Genomic DNA, 15451 nt, shown 5'->3' on the forward strand with positions numbered 1-15451 from the left:
TGCATTCTTTTTAAGAGTGAAAGCAAAACATCTGTTTAAATATACAGCTAGAGCACGATTTCATTATTTGATTTACTCAGATTATTTTCTATTAAACTGGAGAGTTTGCTCTAGATAACTAGTAAACATGTTGTATGAAAGATATGTCTGTGCAAGTAGCACAGTGATATTGTCACCGTCCTCCCCACACCAGGCGGAAAAGGCCCGGGTTCAACTTCCGTCGATGATTCAAGTAACTTTAATGAGCTTTTTTCACTCCATGGCCGAGTTAGTCAAGCTCAGGTGTAGATAGCAAGACTTTTACCCCAGTGGGGTTTTTTTAATCCAACAAAACAGGCAAATCGACCAGAGAACTCATGCAATTTAAAGACAAAATACATATACGGGTAAATATTAGAATAATGGGTGGCCCTAATATAATAGTTTGAGTTTTGTATGAAAGATATATTGTATGATCTTTACTGTAAGGTTCCTAGGTACACGCAAGTACCCTACCTTTACAAACCCTTCAAGGCACTAAGCCAGTGAGACTAAGCAATACCAATAAATAGATAAATGAAGTACACTTTAACTTGTGAAATTTTTGGCTAATTAATTAGGTTTATTGTATCTTAAAGTGAAACAAAATGCACCTAAGCAAGACTGTAAACCAAGGATGCCATCAGCATCTAGTTTGCTCAAACAATCAAGCCTAAAATACAGAGTATACATTCCAGAACAACTGCGAGCATCATTTTCAAGACAACTGTAACAATAAGACAGAGATAAAGTTAAGTTAATATTCAGTAAAACTGTAAGACAAATTCAGAAAGCAAGGTTTAATATTCCAATTAAAATATCCCAGTTAATTAAACAAAGTAGAGAAATCCACTGAAATAATGAGTGAACAGCAGGATATACTTAATGTATCTTATATGATTAAAGTTCTTTCTATGAAATAAAATGAAATATAATTAAAAATTAAAGAAAAAAGGAACAGGAAGCTGGTAGCAACATAAGATATGCTGATAGCTAAAGAAAGATAAGGTTCGTATACAATAGGTAAAATTGATCCTGGTTGATTGAAAAATCAAGTCGAGATTACTGGAATGGTTTGAGAAGGTCCCTGAGACAGATGGATGGATGGACAGACAGAATGAATTATTACAGTTACAGGCTAGAACCCACAGCCACTCAAGTGGTTGTGATTCAAGCCTGTGTGACTCAAAATACAGTAATATTCTTGTATTCTCTCTATCTTGAGAACTTCTCTGACCTCATTTGGTTGTTCTGTAATATAAATAAAAAAATTATTTATTTAATAACAAAAAAAAAAAAAAAAAGAGCACAAATAATAACATTTATGCACGAACTGGGAACATTTCATTTCTGTACATTTTACATACTGCCCATTCATTTGATTTGGATATTTTGAAAAATATTCATGTCGTCTCTCTGTGACTTGTTGGATAAGCAGTGCTTTCATCATGTTGTTGGGTTTCAGGCATAATAAGGTCTAAGTCACATTAGTGACTTAGCCCATACTGCACCATTGTGTATTATGTCTGTAGAAATGTGTATGTATTCATGGACCAATCTGCTTGTTGTTTGGACTGAAAAACCTGGAATAACTCATGGGGGAACTTACACCTGCTGCCTGAGATTGGCTAATTATAGCCCCAATTCAAGAGGCTTAGAAATTCCTCTGGTCTATGACAGGACTCAACCCAGACCTCTCCAAACAAGTACGAAGTGCAGGAAACACATCATGGAGGATTCACCTCTGCAGATTCTACTTGTATATATGGTGTGCAACAGGATGCACTTGGACAGGATCTAGTTTTCCTGAGGTAGCATCTCAACTGGAGTTCTTGCTCATCGATTTTTACCTGTATAAGTTTATTGGACTTAATCATTTTCTTTCAACAGATATAAGTATTGTTTTCTCTTTTGCAATTTCTTATATAGAATGCTTCTTTGAAATTCCTCCTCTTAATATTAGTATTAATAGCGGCAAAGCAAGCTTATACAGCAACAGCATCAAAAAAAAAAAAAAAAACCCCTACTTATTTCATTTGTCCATCCTTTCTGATACCTTGTATAATCCCCCTTTCAATTTATTCAAACTATCCACTTCTGTAACACCAGATAGAAATTTGTTCCAATGATCAATTAATCTTTGGCATAAATCAAATTTTCACACATATATCATGTAACCATTCTTTTCCAATTTAAATATATGTTCCTCTTGTATGTGTCATCTGAAAAAAAGTAAAGTTTTACTCAATCTATTTTTATCTAGTTTTACTCAATCTATTTAAAGCCTCAAACATATAAATAAGATCTCCTTGCAGCTGCTTAGTTGCCGGATGCTGTAATTTACAGAACACCTCAATTCTTTCTTGGTAAGAGTACCCTTTTGTGCTTCACTAATCTTGTTGCTCTTCTCTGCACCCAATCCAAAACAGCTATATCTTTCCTAAAAATGAAGCTTCCAAACCTGTAAGCAGTAGATCCAGCTTAATCACAGCTTGGTGATTAAATGTGACGGTACATTCCGATGCGCTTTTGAGTTGGCCGTGTTTCAAGCCTGCACAACTGCTAAATATAGTGACATTCTTTTATTGTAGTGTCTCTCTTGTGAAATACTCTAGACACATGTAATCATCCTATGTTAAGAAGAGGAGATTATAAACAGAAAATTTATAATTTATTTATTTTTTTAACCATTGTCCTTATACAACAGGACAATCAGCTTCTTGTGCTTGCTGGCAAAATTCCTATACATGATTAACAAAATCCCATGGGCTGTTTTAACAGTCTGCATGCACTACTCAAATAACTTAATGTCAGACTGCCCAATTACCCCTAGATCTTTTTCATTCTCAACTAACTGAATATGAAACAAGACTTGGGTCCTGTTTAGGAGTATGCATTGATTACTTTTATTAACCTTTATATGACCAGCAAACTTAGATATTAAGCCTGATATACATACCCCCATGAGTGTCATTAATATGTACAGAAAACAACAATGGGCCCAGTACCATACCCTATCAGACTCCACTATTAATATCAATCCATGAAGAGCAGCATTCATTGATAACCACCCTGTCTTCCTCACTTAACCATCCCTTTATCCGCATGAGTAACTTGTCCCTAACGCCACACTGCTCCAATTTGTACAGCAGTCTTTCATGTTTGGTTTTGGTGTGGTTTGGTTTTTAATGGCGCATTGGCAGCTAAGGCCATAATGTGCCAAGACAAATTTAAAATGTTATTAAACATTTTGGTAGCAGAGGCTACCACGTCAAACAATTATTTATGTTTAAAAAGGTATAAAAGTAAAAGCATAAAACTTAGATCTTTGTATAAACATTAATAAATTGTAAAAATTTAAAAACGTCAGACATATTGTCTCTGTCACATATTATCTAACTGAGTGTAAATGGCTCAGTCAAATTATTAAAATCAGTAAAACACAAGCGTCGTGCTTCAATAAAAACAGGACATTCTACAAAAATGTGACTGACGGTTAAAATAACATTACATATCTCGCACATAGGTGGGTCATCCGCCCTCAGCAAATAGGAATGGGTTAGATGACTATGACCTATGCGGAGCCGAGCAAGAACAACTTCCTCTCTTCGGTCCCTGCGTAGACTGGACTGCCATTGTGCAATTACAGGCTTAATGCGATGTAATTTATTTGTGGCCTGTCCGTGCCAAGAATCTTGCCATTGGGAGAGTAATTTAGAACGTATTATTTGCCTGTAGTCTGTATAGGGGACTGACAGACAATGATTATCCAGGGAAATGGCTGATTTAGCAGCGGCATCAGCCGATTCATTTCCCCGGATCCCAATGTAGCTTGGGATCCAGCAAAAGCGAATATCATATTCCAATTCTATGAGAGAAAAAAGAATCTGCCGGATCCTGGACAGGATCGGATGAGGGTTAAAACTCACCGATACCAGAGCCTGTAACACGCTTGATGAATTGCAATAAATCATATACCTCTGGTAGTCGTAATTTTTAATGTGATCTAGGGCTGATTGTATTGCATGCAACTCAGCAGTATAGATGCTAGTTTCTTGTGGGATCTTATAGGATAATGTTTTGTGAGGGAACACAACAGCAGATCCCACATGACATTCTAACTTTGAGCCATCTGTATAGATTGGCAGAAAGTCAGAATACTGCTGTCTATGTGATGCAAAGAGTTGCTGGTAGACAGATGGCGGTGTCGTAGCCTTCTCCCAGATCTTAAGGGAGAAGTCGCAAGTTGGAAAATAAGCATGCCAGGGCGGAAAGAATTGCCTTGGTGACTGGGCAACGTTGTCTACTGTCAAGTTTAGCTCATTCAGCAGCCCTTGAATGCGAATACCAAAAGGTTTGTTGACAGTCCGACGGGTATTGTAGAGGTTTTCCCAGCGCGGCTCAAAAACGGATGGCCACGTGGGATGATCGTGCAGGGATTTTAATTTGAAGGCGTACTGTAAGGACAACTGCTTACGTCGAAGAGACAGAGATGGTTCATTGGCTTCAACATAAAGGCTTTGGACAGGAGATGTGCGAAATGCTCCAGTGGCTGTCCGGATGGCTTGATGGTGGATTGGATCTAACCACCGAAGTGCACTATCTCTAGCAGAACCATAAACCTGAGACCCATAGTCGAGTTTGGAACGGACAAGTGCTCGGTAAAGGCGAAGAAGGGTAGAACGATCTGCGCCCCATGAAGTTGACGAAAGGGCACGAAGGATGTTAAGCCCTTTGACACATCTTGTCCTCAGCTGACGAATGTGTTGTAAAAATGTCAGCTTTTTGTCGAAAATAAGTCCAAGGAATTTGAATTCTGCTACAACCGGGATGTTATTTTGCCCAAGCCTTAATTCTGGGTCAGGATGAAGATTACGTTTGCGACAGAAGTGTACACAAACAGTCTTCTGTGATGAAAATCTGAACCCATTAGCCAAAGACCAAGCTGTAAGATGATCAATGGTTTTCTGCAGTTGCCTTTCAATGACCCTCATATTGCATGAATTACAAAATATAGCAAAGTCGTCTACATAGAGGGCATTGTTTACAGTGGGTGGAAGTTGTTCTGCGATAGAGTTTATTTTGATTGCGAAAAGCGTAACACTTAGAACGGATCCTTGTGGGACTCCCTCTTCCTGAGAGAAAACTCGAGAGAGGGTGGATCCTAAACGGACTTGAAATTGGCGATTTGAAAGAAAGTTTTTAATAAAAAGAGGAAGGTTACCTCTAAGACCAAAGTTATAGAGGTCTTTTAAAATTCCAAATCGCCAGGCTGTGTCGTACGCTTTTTCAATATCAAAGAAAACTGCTACCAAATGCTCGGATTTAATAAAAGCATCACGAATGGACGTTTCCAATCGGATTAAATGATCCAGAGTGGATCTATTTCTTCGGAAGCCGCACTGTGTCCTGGAAAGCAGACCATTTGTTTCTAAGTACCATACGAGGCGTGCATTAACCATTCTTTCCAGGACTTTGCACAAACAGCTTGTCAGAGCGATAGGACGATAGTTACTTGGATTGCTAGGATCTTTTCCTGGTTTTGGGAAAGCAAGGACGATAGCCCTTTGCCAGGAATCCGGAAATTGTTTGTGAATAAAAATTCTGTTAAACAGAATTAAAAGGTGATCCTTAGATTGTGGTGAGAGGTGTTTTAGCATTTCGTAGTGGATGTCATCGGGCCCCACAGCACTTGCATGCGTGAGAGTTAGTGCTGCATTTAACTCTTCCTGTAAAAAGGGCTTGTTATACGATTCAAGCCCTTTTGAAGAGAAGTTCGGTGGGTTTTTCTCTATTTTCTTTTTCAGGGCCAAAAACTCTGCGGGAAAAGATGTTATCGCAGAGATTTTTGCAAATGTTTCCCCTAGACTATTTGCAACTGCAGTTCGATCTGCAATTGGACATCCGTTGTGCTCGAGGATCACTGAAGGGCATGGTGGATATTTTCCCCTCATTTTCCGGATCTTATCCCAGACTACTTTTGAGCTAGCAGCCTGAGTTATGGAAGATGTAAAACGAATCCAAGATTTCCTTTGGCTCTGACGTCGTACATAACGTGCTTTTGCACGTGCACGTTTGAATGATATTAAATTTTCAGTGGTGGGATATCGGCGGAATATCCCCCAAGCTTTGTTTTGTGCTTTTTTTGCTGCCGTGCATTCTGAATTCCACCAAGGTTTGGGAAATAGTGGGAACCGGCTGGATGATTTTGGGATTGCAATTGCAGCTGCTTGGACAATCGTTTCTGTGACATACATGACTGCTTCATTGATTGGCTCCTGACTGACTGTACTGATGTCAAAGTTTGCCAGATATTGAAAGGCATTCCAGTCAGCCTGATCAATCTTCCACCGCGGTAAACTAAATGGCAGGCAGGGTCTACCACTAGTTAGGGTTGTAATCACGGGGAAGTGATCGCTTCCATATGGATTTTCTTCTACCTCCCAAGCAAGTGAAGGAAGAAGAGAAGGGGAGCAGATAGAAAGATCAATGGCAGAGAATGTACGGGTAGGCATGTGGAAGAAGGTGTTTGTCCCCACATTTAGGAGGGAGAGATCATTGTCAGTGAGCATATGCTCTATGACTCGTCCCCTTCCATTGATGTCAGCACTACCCCACAGAGTGTTATGTCCATTGAAATCCCCAAGAATTAAACAAGGGGAAGGCAATTGCATGATAAGATCATCAAGGTCTTTCTGGGGGATGTCAATCCCAGGTGGCAAATAAACAGAGCAGACAGTTAATAAGAACCCCACTGTAAGGCGAATTGCTACAGCTTCAATGCTAGTTGTAAGCTGTAAAGGCTGGAATGGGATCTGGTTACCGACGAGGATTGCGACTCCTCCGTGGGCAGAACCATCCACAATTCTATCCTTACGAATGATAGTAATGTTTTGCATGGTGGGGTCATCATTTGCCTTTAAATAAGTCTCCTGTATGCAAAAGCAAACTGGTTTGTGCTTTTGCAGGAGTGCCTTGATGTCGTCAGTATTTTGCCGGAATCCACGACAATTCCACTGTAGGAATTTAGCCATTATTTGGACTTGGTGGGTCCATCAGGCGGCTTCCGAGGTGCTGAGGGCTTAATTTTGTCAGTCTTGGATTTATCCTTCCTGGGGAAGTATGGACGCTGTCCTGTGTCCATTTCTTCCTCAGAGAAGAGTTCCAAAACTGACTCATCGTGTACCTCCTTCTGCTCGACATCCATATTTTCCTGGGTACTGGGTGTTACTTCCCCTTTCTTATTCTTTTCTTTTGCTTTTGGTACTTGTGGAGCATTAGGAGGTACCGATATAGGAGTGGCAGCTGATTGGTCCTTCTGTGCAGGTTTTTGGGAGCTTAAAAGATAACGTGCAATGGGAGTAAATGATTCTTTTGGAGGGACGGACATGTCCGTCTGAGACCCAATCGAACATCTCCCTGCTACCTTCTGGGCGTAGGTAGGTTTTTTGATGTTAAGAGGTTTCACTGCTTTTCTTGCCTCCTGGTACGATATGTTTAGCTCTGCCTTCAGCCGTTGAATTTCTTTTTCTTCTTTCCACCTCTGGCATGCCCTTGAATAGGCCAGATGTTCTCCCTCACAGTTAATGCAGGTGGGTTTAGTGGCTGAACATGCTGTTGTTTCGTGTTCCTTTGCACCGCACCGGGCGCATGCAAGGACTCCACGGCAGGCCATTTGAGAATGTCCATACTTCTGACATTTAAAACACCGTAAAGGGTTTGGAATGTATGGACGTACTGGACAGTTGATGTATCCAGCTTTAATCTCATCAGGAGGTTTGGGAGAGTTAAAAGTCAGGATAACACTCCTGGTTTTAACAATTTTTCCATCCCTCCGCGCAGTGATTCTCTTGACGGCAGTAACTCCCTGTGGTTTTAATTCGGAGCAGATTTCCTCCTCGGTGACGTCGAGAAGGTCTCACTCCGAAATGACACCTCTCGATGAATTTAGTGTTCTGTGTGGTGTCACTGTTATGGGTATACCTCCGATTGATGTTACTTGGAGTAGATGTTCAGACTGCCCGTCATTTTTTGTTTCAATCAAGAGGTCCCCAGAACGGAGCCTCTTAACTGACTTGGGTGTACCTGCTAACCCATCCAACCCTTTTTGTATAAAAAAGGGCGACATTTTACCAATCGGTGTTTCATTGGTGGAATGCATTATTAAGAACCTTGGGACAGGCCCTGATGGTAGTTCGGTTCGCTGCCTCTTTGTAGCAATAATGCTATCTGCCTCTCCGTCGTTATTTTCAGATAGGGACCGGGTTGGGGCCCCTGAAGGAATACGTTTATCAGGATTCATGAAGTTATTTAAATTGTTCAGTGCCCGGGCTCCCCACCCACCACGGAGCCCAAAGGGACGCCCACTACCCGGCATGCAATAAATGCGCTCGGGAGTGGGACGCCAGGGCTACCCAGACACTATACCCGCACCGCCGCCAACCTGAATCCTGTCCCTCGGACCATGAGGGTAGGGGCGTGGCATTGACACGGTTGACCCTCGCAGGCGAGCCTACTAGCCGATTGATCCTAGCCGGGCCTTCCAGGACCACCCGTCTTGTCGAAGCAGGGGCCAAAGTCGTGTATTGAAGCTGGGCCCCTCAACCACCAGGATCCCCCTTTCCGAATTTCCACGGGTCGCAGCGCACGGCAAACACGCCGGATTCCATTGATGTAAGCCTGGAACCTGGGCTGTGGGCGTTGGATCCCAGTGATGCTAGTCTGGAAGTCCAGCAGCGTCACTGGGAGGTTCCCTCACCAGTGACGCTGTACAGGTGCCCACGTCGAGGGGGGTCTTTCATGTGGAATATTATTAAAAAATTTACTGAAATCTAAGTACAAAATGTAAAAAAAATATGGCTAAGGTAAAGAAAGCCCACGTGAGAAGGATGCAAAAGTTCGATGAAATTTACCGGTAAAAGCACTTTGCTGTAACAGCATTTGTATTGTTGCTCACTCGGTAAACAGATGGTGAGTGTTATTGGTCTGGAGTAGAAGTCAAATCCCATGGGAGCTTGAAACCCTCCCGAAATGGAGGGGGGATAACCTGACCTTTTTTCTTTAGAATCACTAATTGAATCACAAAGAGAGTCACGTTGGAAGTTCTGGCATTGTAAAAAATGTTCATAATGTAGTTTCATTGGTAAACTTTTTCGAAGTTTGCCATGCTTCTCGTGTGGGCTTCCTTTATCTTTGCCTTTTTTTTTCTTAATGAAAAATTTATCCATTAGTCCACCAGTGATTCTAAAGAAAAAAGGTCAGGTTACCCCCTTCACTTTGGGAGGGTTTCAATCGCCCATGGATTTCAATTTCTACTCCTGACCGACAACACCCACTGTGTGTTTACTGAGCGAGCAACAATACAAATGCTTTTACTGGTAAATTTATCGAACTTTTGTGTGCTTCTCGTGTGGGCTTTCTTCACCTTTGCCAAAAATATTTTTTGCACACATATCCTTTGTGGCTACCCTATAGTATTTAATCAGATTGGTCAGACAAGATCACCCCTTAAAAAATTCTGTACTGTCATTACTGTACTGTACTCTTTAGCCACTGACTCCAATATTCTCCCTGGAAGAGAAGTCAAGTGTAGAAGTCAGTAATTAAACATTTTGTCCTTTAATCTCCCTTTGCAAATAGGAGAAACATTTGCACATCTCCAGTTTCTATGAATCAAAGGATTATTTCATAATTGCGGCTAAAAGTTTGCTTATTTCCTTCTTCTTCTTTTAATATAACTGAATAGATTCCATCAGCTACAGATACCTTATTTACTGTTGGCTTTGATAATTTCTCTTCTATTTTCCTCTTCATTACCAAAAGTTATTTGGCTCTCAGTCAGAATTAGCTTTACTTCTGATATCTCAGCCCTAAAATCTTCTTCACTCATTTTGCCCTTTAATCTCTCTGAATAAGAGAGACATTTACATATCTCCCGTCTCTAGTGGACCCATCAATCAAAGGAGTCTTTCACAATTGTGGCTAAAAGTTTGCATACCTTTTTTTGCTTCTTTCAAAATAATTGTATAGATTCCATCAGCCCCAGATGCCTTATTTACTGTTAGTTTTGACAATTTCTCTTCTACTTTCCTCTTGGTTACTAAAAGTCATTTAACTCCCAATCAGAATGAGCTTTACTTCTGGAATCTCAGCACTAAAAACTTCTTCACATGTGAATGCAGATGTAAAAGGTTTATTCAGTATGAGTCTGTAATTGCTCGTTTTGCCTTTTAATCTTCCTCTGAATACAAGAGACATCTCCAGTCTCTAGGAACCTTCCATGAATTGGACTCTTTCACAGTTAGCATTAGCATTAGCATTAGTAGAGGCATTTGATGCAAGAAAGCAAGCTTATGCAGCATCAGCCAAAAAAAAAAAAAAAAAAACCCACTTCCACTTCACCCCTCTGTTCGTTCAAAATACCTGTCCAGCTGAGCCTTAAACTTATTTAGGCTATCAACCTCCACGACAAGGAATGGAAGTCTGTTCCACCAACCAACCACCCGCTGGCTAAAGACAAATTTCCGCACATCTATCCTACATCTGTCTTTCCTCAATTTGAATTTATTCCCTCTCAGGTGATTATTCTGAGCTAGAGGAAGAATCCCATCAGCACTGAGCATGCTCAAACCATTCAAGGCTTTATACACCTCTATCAGATCACCTCGCTGGTGCCTAGTCTCCAGACACTGTAATTTGCAAAACTTAAGCCTTTCTTCGTAAGAGCACCCCTTTGTTCCATTCACTAATCTTGTTGCCCTTCTCTGTACTCGATCCAGCAGCTCTATACAGTACTCTAGGTGTGGCCTGACCATTGCCTTATACAAGGGAATAATCACCTCCTTATCGCTGCTGGAAAAATTCCTATATATCATTGACAATACTCCATGAGCTACCCTTGCAGCCCGTCTGCACTGCTCAGAGAACCTTATATCTGCCTGCACAAACACCCCCAAGTCCCTTTCATTCTCTACCACTGTCAGTGTAGTACCACAGAGTTGATACGTTGCTCTGGGGTTGCTGTTTCCCATGTGTAGTACTTTACATTTGTCAATGTTAAACTTCATTTGCCACCTCTCAGCCCATCTGCTCAACCTTTCCAGATCCTGTTGCAGCAGCATAGTGTCAGTAGTGTCCTTGACAACCATGCCAACCTTTGTATCGTCTGCAAACTTGGACATTAAGCTTGATATACCATCATCAATATCATTTATAAATACAGAAAACAATAATGGACTCAACACTGAACCCTGAGGGACTCCACTAATAACATTAGTCCACGATGAGCAGTGTCCATTGATTACCACTCTCTGTCTTCTCCCCCTCAACCACCCCTTTATCCATAGCAGCAATTTGCCTCCAATGTCACACTGCTCCAATTTGTGTAGCAGTCTTCCATGTGCAACAGTATCAAAAGCCTTTCTAAGATCCAAGTATATAATATCAAAGCTATTCCCTGCATCCAGTTCTTTTGTGACTGCATCATAGTATCCAATCATATTGGTCAGGCAAGACTTCCCCTTAACAAAACCATGCTGTGTCCGAGCTATAACTGAAGTCTTGTCTAAATGATCCTGCAGTGCTTCTTTAACCAGTGCCTCCATTAATTTTCCTGGAACAGAAGTTAAGCTCACAGGTCTATAATTACTTGTGTCAGCCTTTGATCCTCCTTTGTGAATTGGGGTCACATTTGCACATTTCCAGTCTATGGGTACCTCCCCTGAGTCCAAGGAAGCTCTCATAATTATGGCTAAGGGTTTGCTTACTTCCTTTGCTGCCTCCTTTAATATAACTGGATAGATCCCATCCACCCCGGGTGCCTTTCTTGTGTTTATCTTCAACAATTTCTCCTCCACTTTACTCCCAGTTATTTTAAGATTCTGTAGCTTACTGCCAGAGTTGAATACACCTCTGGCATTCCCCTCGCGAATAACTCCTCATGTGTGAATGTCGATGCAAAATATTCATTTAGTTTGTTAGCTACCTGAGCAGGATCATCAACAGTTGACCCATCAATATCAAGTGGACCAATCTGATTCATCCCCTTCCTTCTAGAGTTTACATAAGTAAAGAACTCTTTGCTGTTTTTCTTTGCATCCCTTGCCAAGGATTTCTCGTAATCTGCCTTCGCCTGCCTAACCTCCTTTGTAACTTGGTTGCATATCAACTTGTATCTATCATAGGCTTCTGTGTCATGTGTTAATTTGTAAGTATCCCATGCATTTTTCTTCTCTGCCATATGCCTCATTAATTCATCTGACATCCATTTTGGCCTAAACCTTGAACAATATTTCTTAGTTGGTATGTAAAGCCTAGTAGCTTCCAAGATAAGTTCTTTGAATGCTTCCCATTTTATATTTGCTGTTGGTAACATCATCAGTTGGTCCCACTGTATAGAATTTAAATACTGTCTCAGTCCATCGTAGTCACCTTTAAAAAAGCAATAACCCTTCCCTTTACCCCTAATGGTAGTTACCTCTTTGAGTAAATCCCACTTCAGCACACTGTGATCACTGCCACCTAGTGGTTCATTTATCTGCAGATTCTTAATGCATGAAGAATCACTGCTGATAATCAAATCAAGAGTATTACTCCCTCTAGTTGTCTCCCGAACATGCTGATGTAGAAAACAATCATTCAATAAATCCACAAAAGCCCTGCTAGTGTGTGAGTGAACAGCCCCCAAATTCCAGTCAATATCTGGGAAATTAAAATCTCCCATTATAAGACTTTGTGATTTACTGGCCCACTCTATTTCCCTGTACAGTTTCTTATTATACTCATCAGAGTCATTAGGCCTATAGCACACTCCTACTCTCAATTTTGATCTCCCAATGCTTATGTCACACCAAACTGACTCAACACTGCACTGTCCAGCGATGTCGACTGGCTTCACTTCCTTGGTTTTTATGTGTTTCTTAACTAATAGCATAACCCCTCCTCCCTTCCTGTCCTGTCTATCCTTTCTGTAGACGTACTCCCCAAATTCCAGTTCTGCATCCCTTATATCTGTGTGACACCACGTCTCTGATATCCCAACAATATCTGCCTTTGATGTTTTGAGAAATACCTCAAATTCAACAAATTTATTTACTAAACTCCTAGCATTGGTGTACACGCAAGTATACCTGCACCTGTTTCTATTCTTAGCTACCCTAACACAACACATGTGTTTACTTGTACCGCAATGGCTCCCAGCAGTCTCTGAAATATCATGCATCTTGTTTTTCAGGCTTCTGCTCATTCTAATAGAAGCAGTGCAAGAATCTCTTTCACCTCTGCCAGTGGCTACTGTCAATCTATTGGTCTTTGTCTCCCCCCAAGCTAGCAGTTTTCTGACCTACCTAACACTGCCTCGATAGCATCAGCAAATATTCTTGCACCCTTTCTATTTAAGTGTATCCCATCCCTGTAGAAGCAATCTCTCCTCTTAACAAGTACAGTCCAGGCTGAAAAAAATTCTACCCCTTGAGTCTTGCACAATCTTTCCAGGGCCGAATTGATCGACAAGGCTCTCATCATATACTCCCTCCTATCGTGTCTGGGCAGAATTGCAGACACTTTCAAATTCAATTTCTTTCTTTTTTCTTTCTTTCTCATAATTTCTTAACACTCATGGCAGTGGAAAATGAAAAAGACCTGGGGATAATTGTGCAGTCAGATATGAAGTTCTCTTAGCAATATAGACAAACTGCCATGACAGCCTGTCATTGATATATAGAAACTACGCTAGCAGGGACAACGAAGTGATTATCCCATTGTATAAGGCAATGGTTAGACCACACCTTGAGTACTATATACAGGTCTGGAGGCCTCATTTTAGGAAAGATGTAGATGTGCTGGAATGGGTGCAGAGAAGGGCAATGAGATTGGTGAAGGCAAAGAAAGGGTGGTCTTATCAAGACAGACTTCAGTTCTGCAAACTGCAATGCCTTCAGACTAGGAACCTGCAGGGTGATCTGAGTGAGTGGAAATCCATGTCATGCTCTCTGAACCATTTTTGCATGATTCTAGTACAATGTGCTGTTGCATTGTCATCCATAAAGTGGTCATCACCTTTGGGATAAAAATGTAACATTTCATTCTTCAAACAGGCCTCTGAGGTTGGGTATGTTCATATTGTAGTTATAAATGTTTTTAACAACCTTATGTAGAAATAAAACACAAAGAAAACAAAAACTGGAATCTTGATAACTGTATTTATAAAGTTATATTTGTCTGTATTTACAATAAATTATATTTAACTTTACAACTAAAATATATACATATAAAATATACATTAAAATATACTGGGTTAAGAACAATAAAATACATTAAAATATACTAAATTAAAATCGATAAAACCAAAGCTTTCGAAGGCTCCTGCCTTCTTCTTCAGCGGTATTTTCTTTGTTCTGCGGTGCGTCTTTAAATACCAGCAGGTTCACGGTACTCATCACGTGTTTCATTCCCACGTGTTCCGTTCTCTTGTGTTACGGAATCGGAAGTGGCTCGAGAGTGGGTCATGTGGAACCGTTCATCCCTTCTGAGGATAGTAGCCTCAAAGAGGGGATGGATCCGCATTCCTCTATCTCTATTAATGTTCACTGTGGAACAGATCCGCAAACTCTCAAGCCACTTCCGGTCCCAGAACTTATTCGCCCGATCGGCGAAAAAAAAAAAAAAAAACATTTAAAACTACAATATGTAACATTTCAGTGTGCAGCAAATCTAGTACAAAATTCAGGTACTCCCTAGATGACACACACCCTTCCACCGCTATCAACAGACCCAGCCTATGCCAACAAAACATTCCTCATACTACAATACCAACTCTGATACGATATTTGGATTCTCTTAACATGGCAAGGCATATTCTCTGCTTACCATCAATGCAAAACAAAGTGTATTGTGATTCATCTGACCACATGACTTTCTTCCACTGTCTAATCACAACTTTCTCAACCCATCGAAAGTGGGTTTTTTCTCAACTTTCTCAACCCAAACAAGTGGCTTCTGAATAGGCAGGTGACTGCCAATACCCAATTTCCTAAATTCCCCATGCCTGGTATGGGTTAAAATAGGGTTTGGTTGAATTCAGATATTATTTGCTGCACATTGGCTGTCCTATTTTTCTGTACAGTCCTTCTTAGAGTATGACAGCTTCACTCTTGAAGTATTGTTTTTCTGGCACACTTATGCCTTTGAGATGTGGAAGAACCACTTGCTTTCCAGTCATTAAAAACCTTTGAAATGGATGCTTTTGAGAAACTAGTTATTCTTTCATTTCTAAAATCATGGCACCTGCTAAATACACACAAAAAGACCCTTTTCAAAGTCTGATAGATCACATGCATTTTCCCCATTTTGGCTTCAGATCACTGCAGTTGAACAGCCTGTGCAATCTTTATACTCAACAAGGCAACATGTCATTATTCCACATTGCAGTTTTCTT

General features: G+C 40.7%; 1 protein-coding gene across 1 annotated transcript in view; it reads right to left on the minus strand.

The window, feature by feature from the left end:
- LOC150089708 (carboxypeptidase E-like) overlaps positions 1-15451 on the minus strand; it is a 116647-nt gene that overhangs the window by 32783 nt on the left and 68413 nt on the right. The gene's annotated exons all lie outside the window — the stretch shown is intronic.

Source organism: Mastigoproctus giganteus, chromosome 2 (assembly GCF_048544385.1).
Source record: "Mastigoproctus giganteus isolate SK-2022 chromosome 2, ASM4854438v1, whole genome shotgun sequence".
NCBI lineage: Eukaryota > Metazoa > Arthropoda > Arachnida > Uropygi > Thelyphonidae > Mastigoproctus > Mastigoproctus giganteus.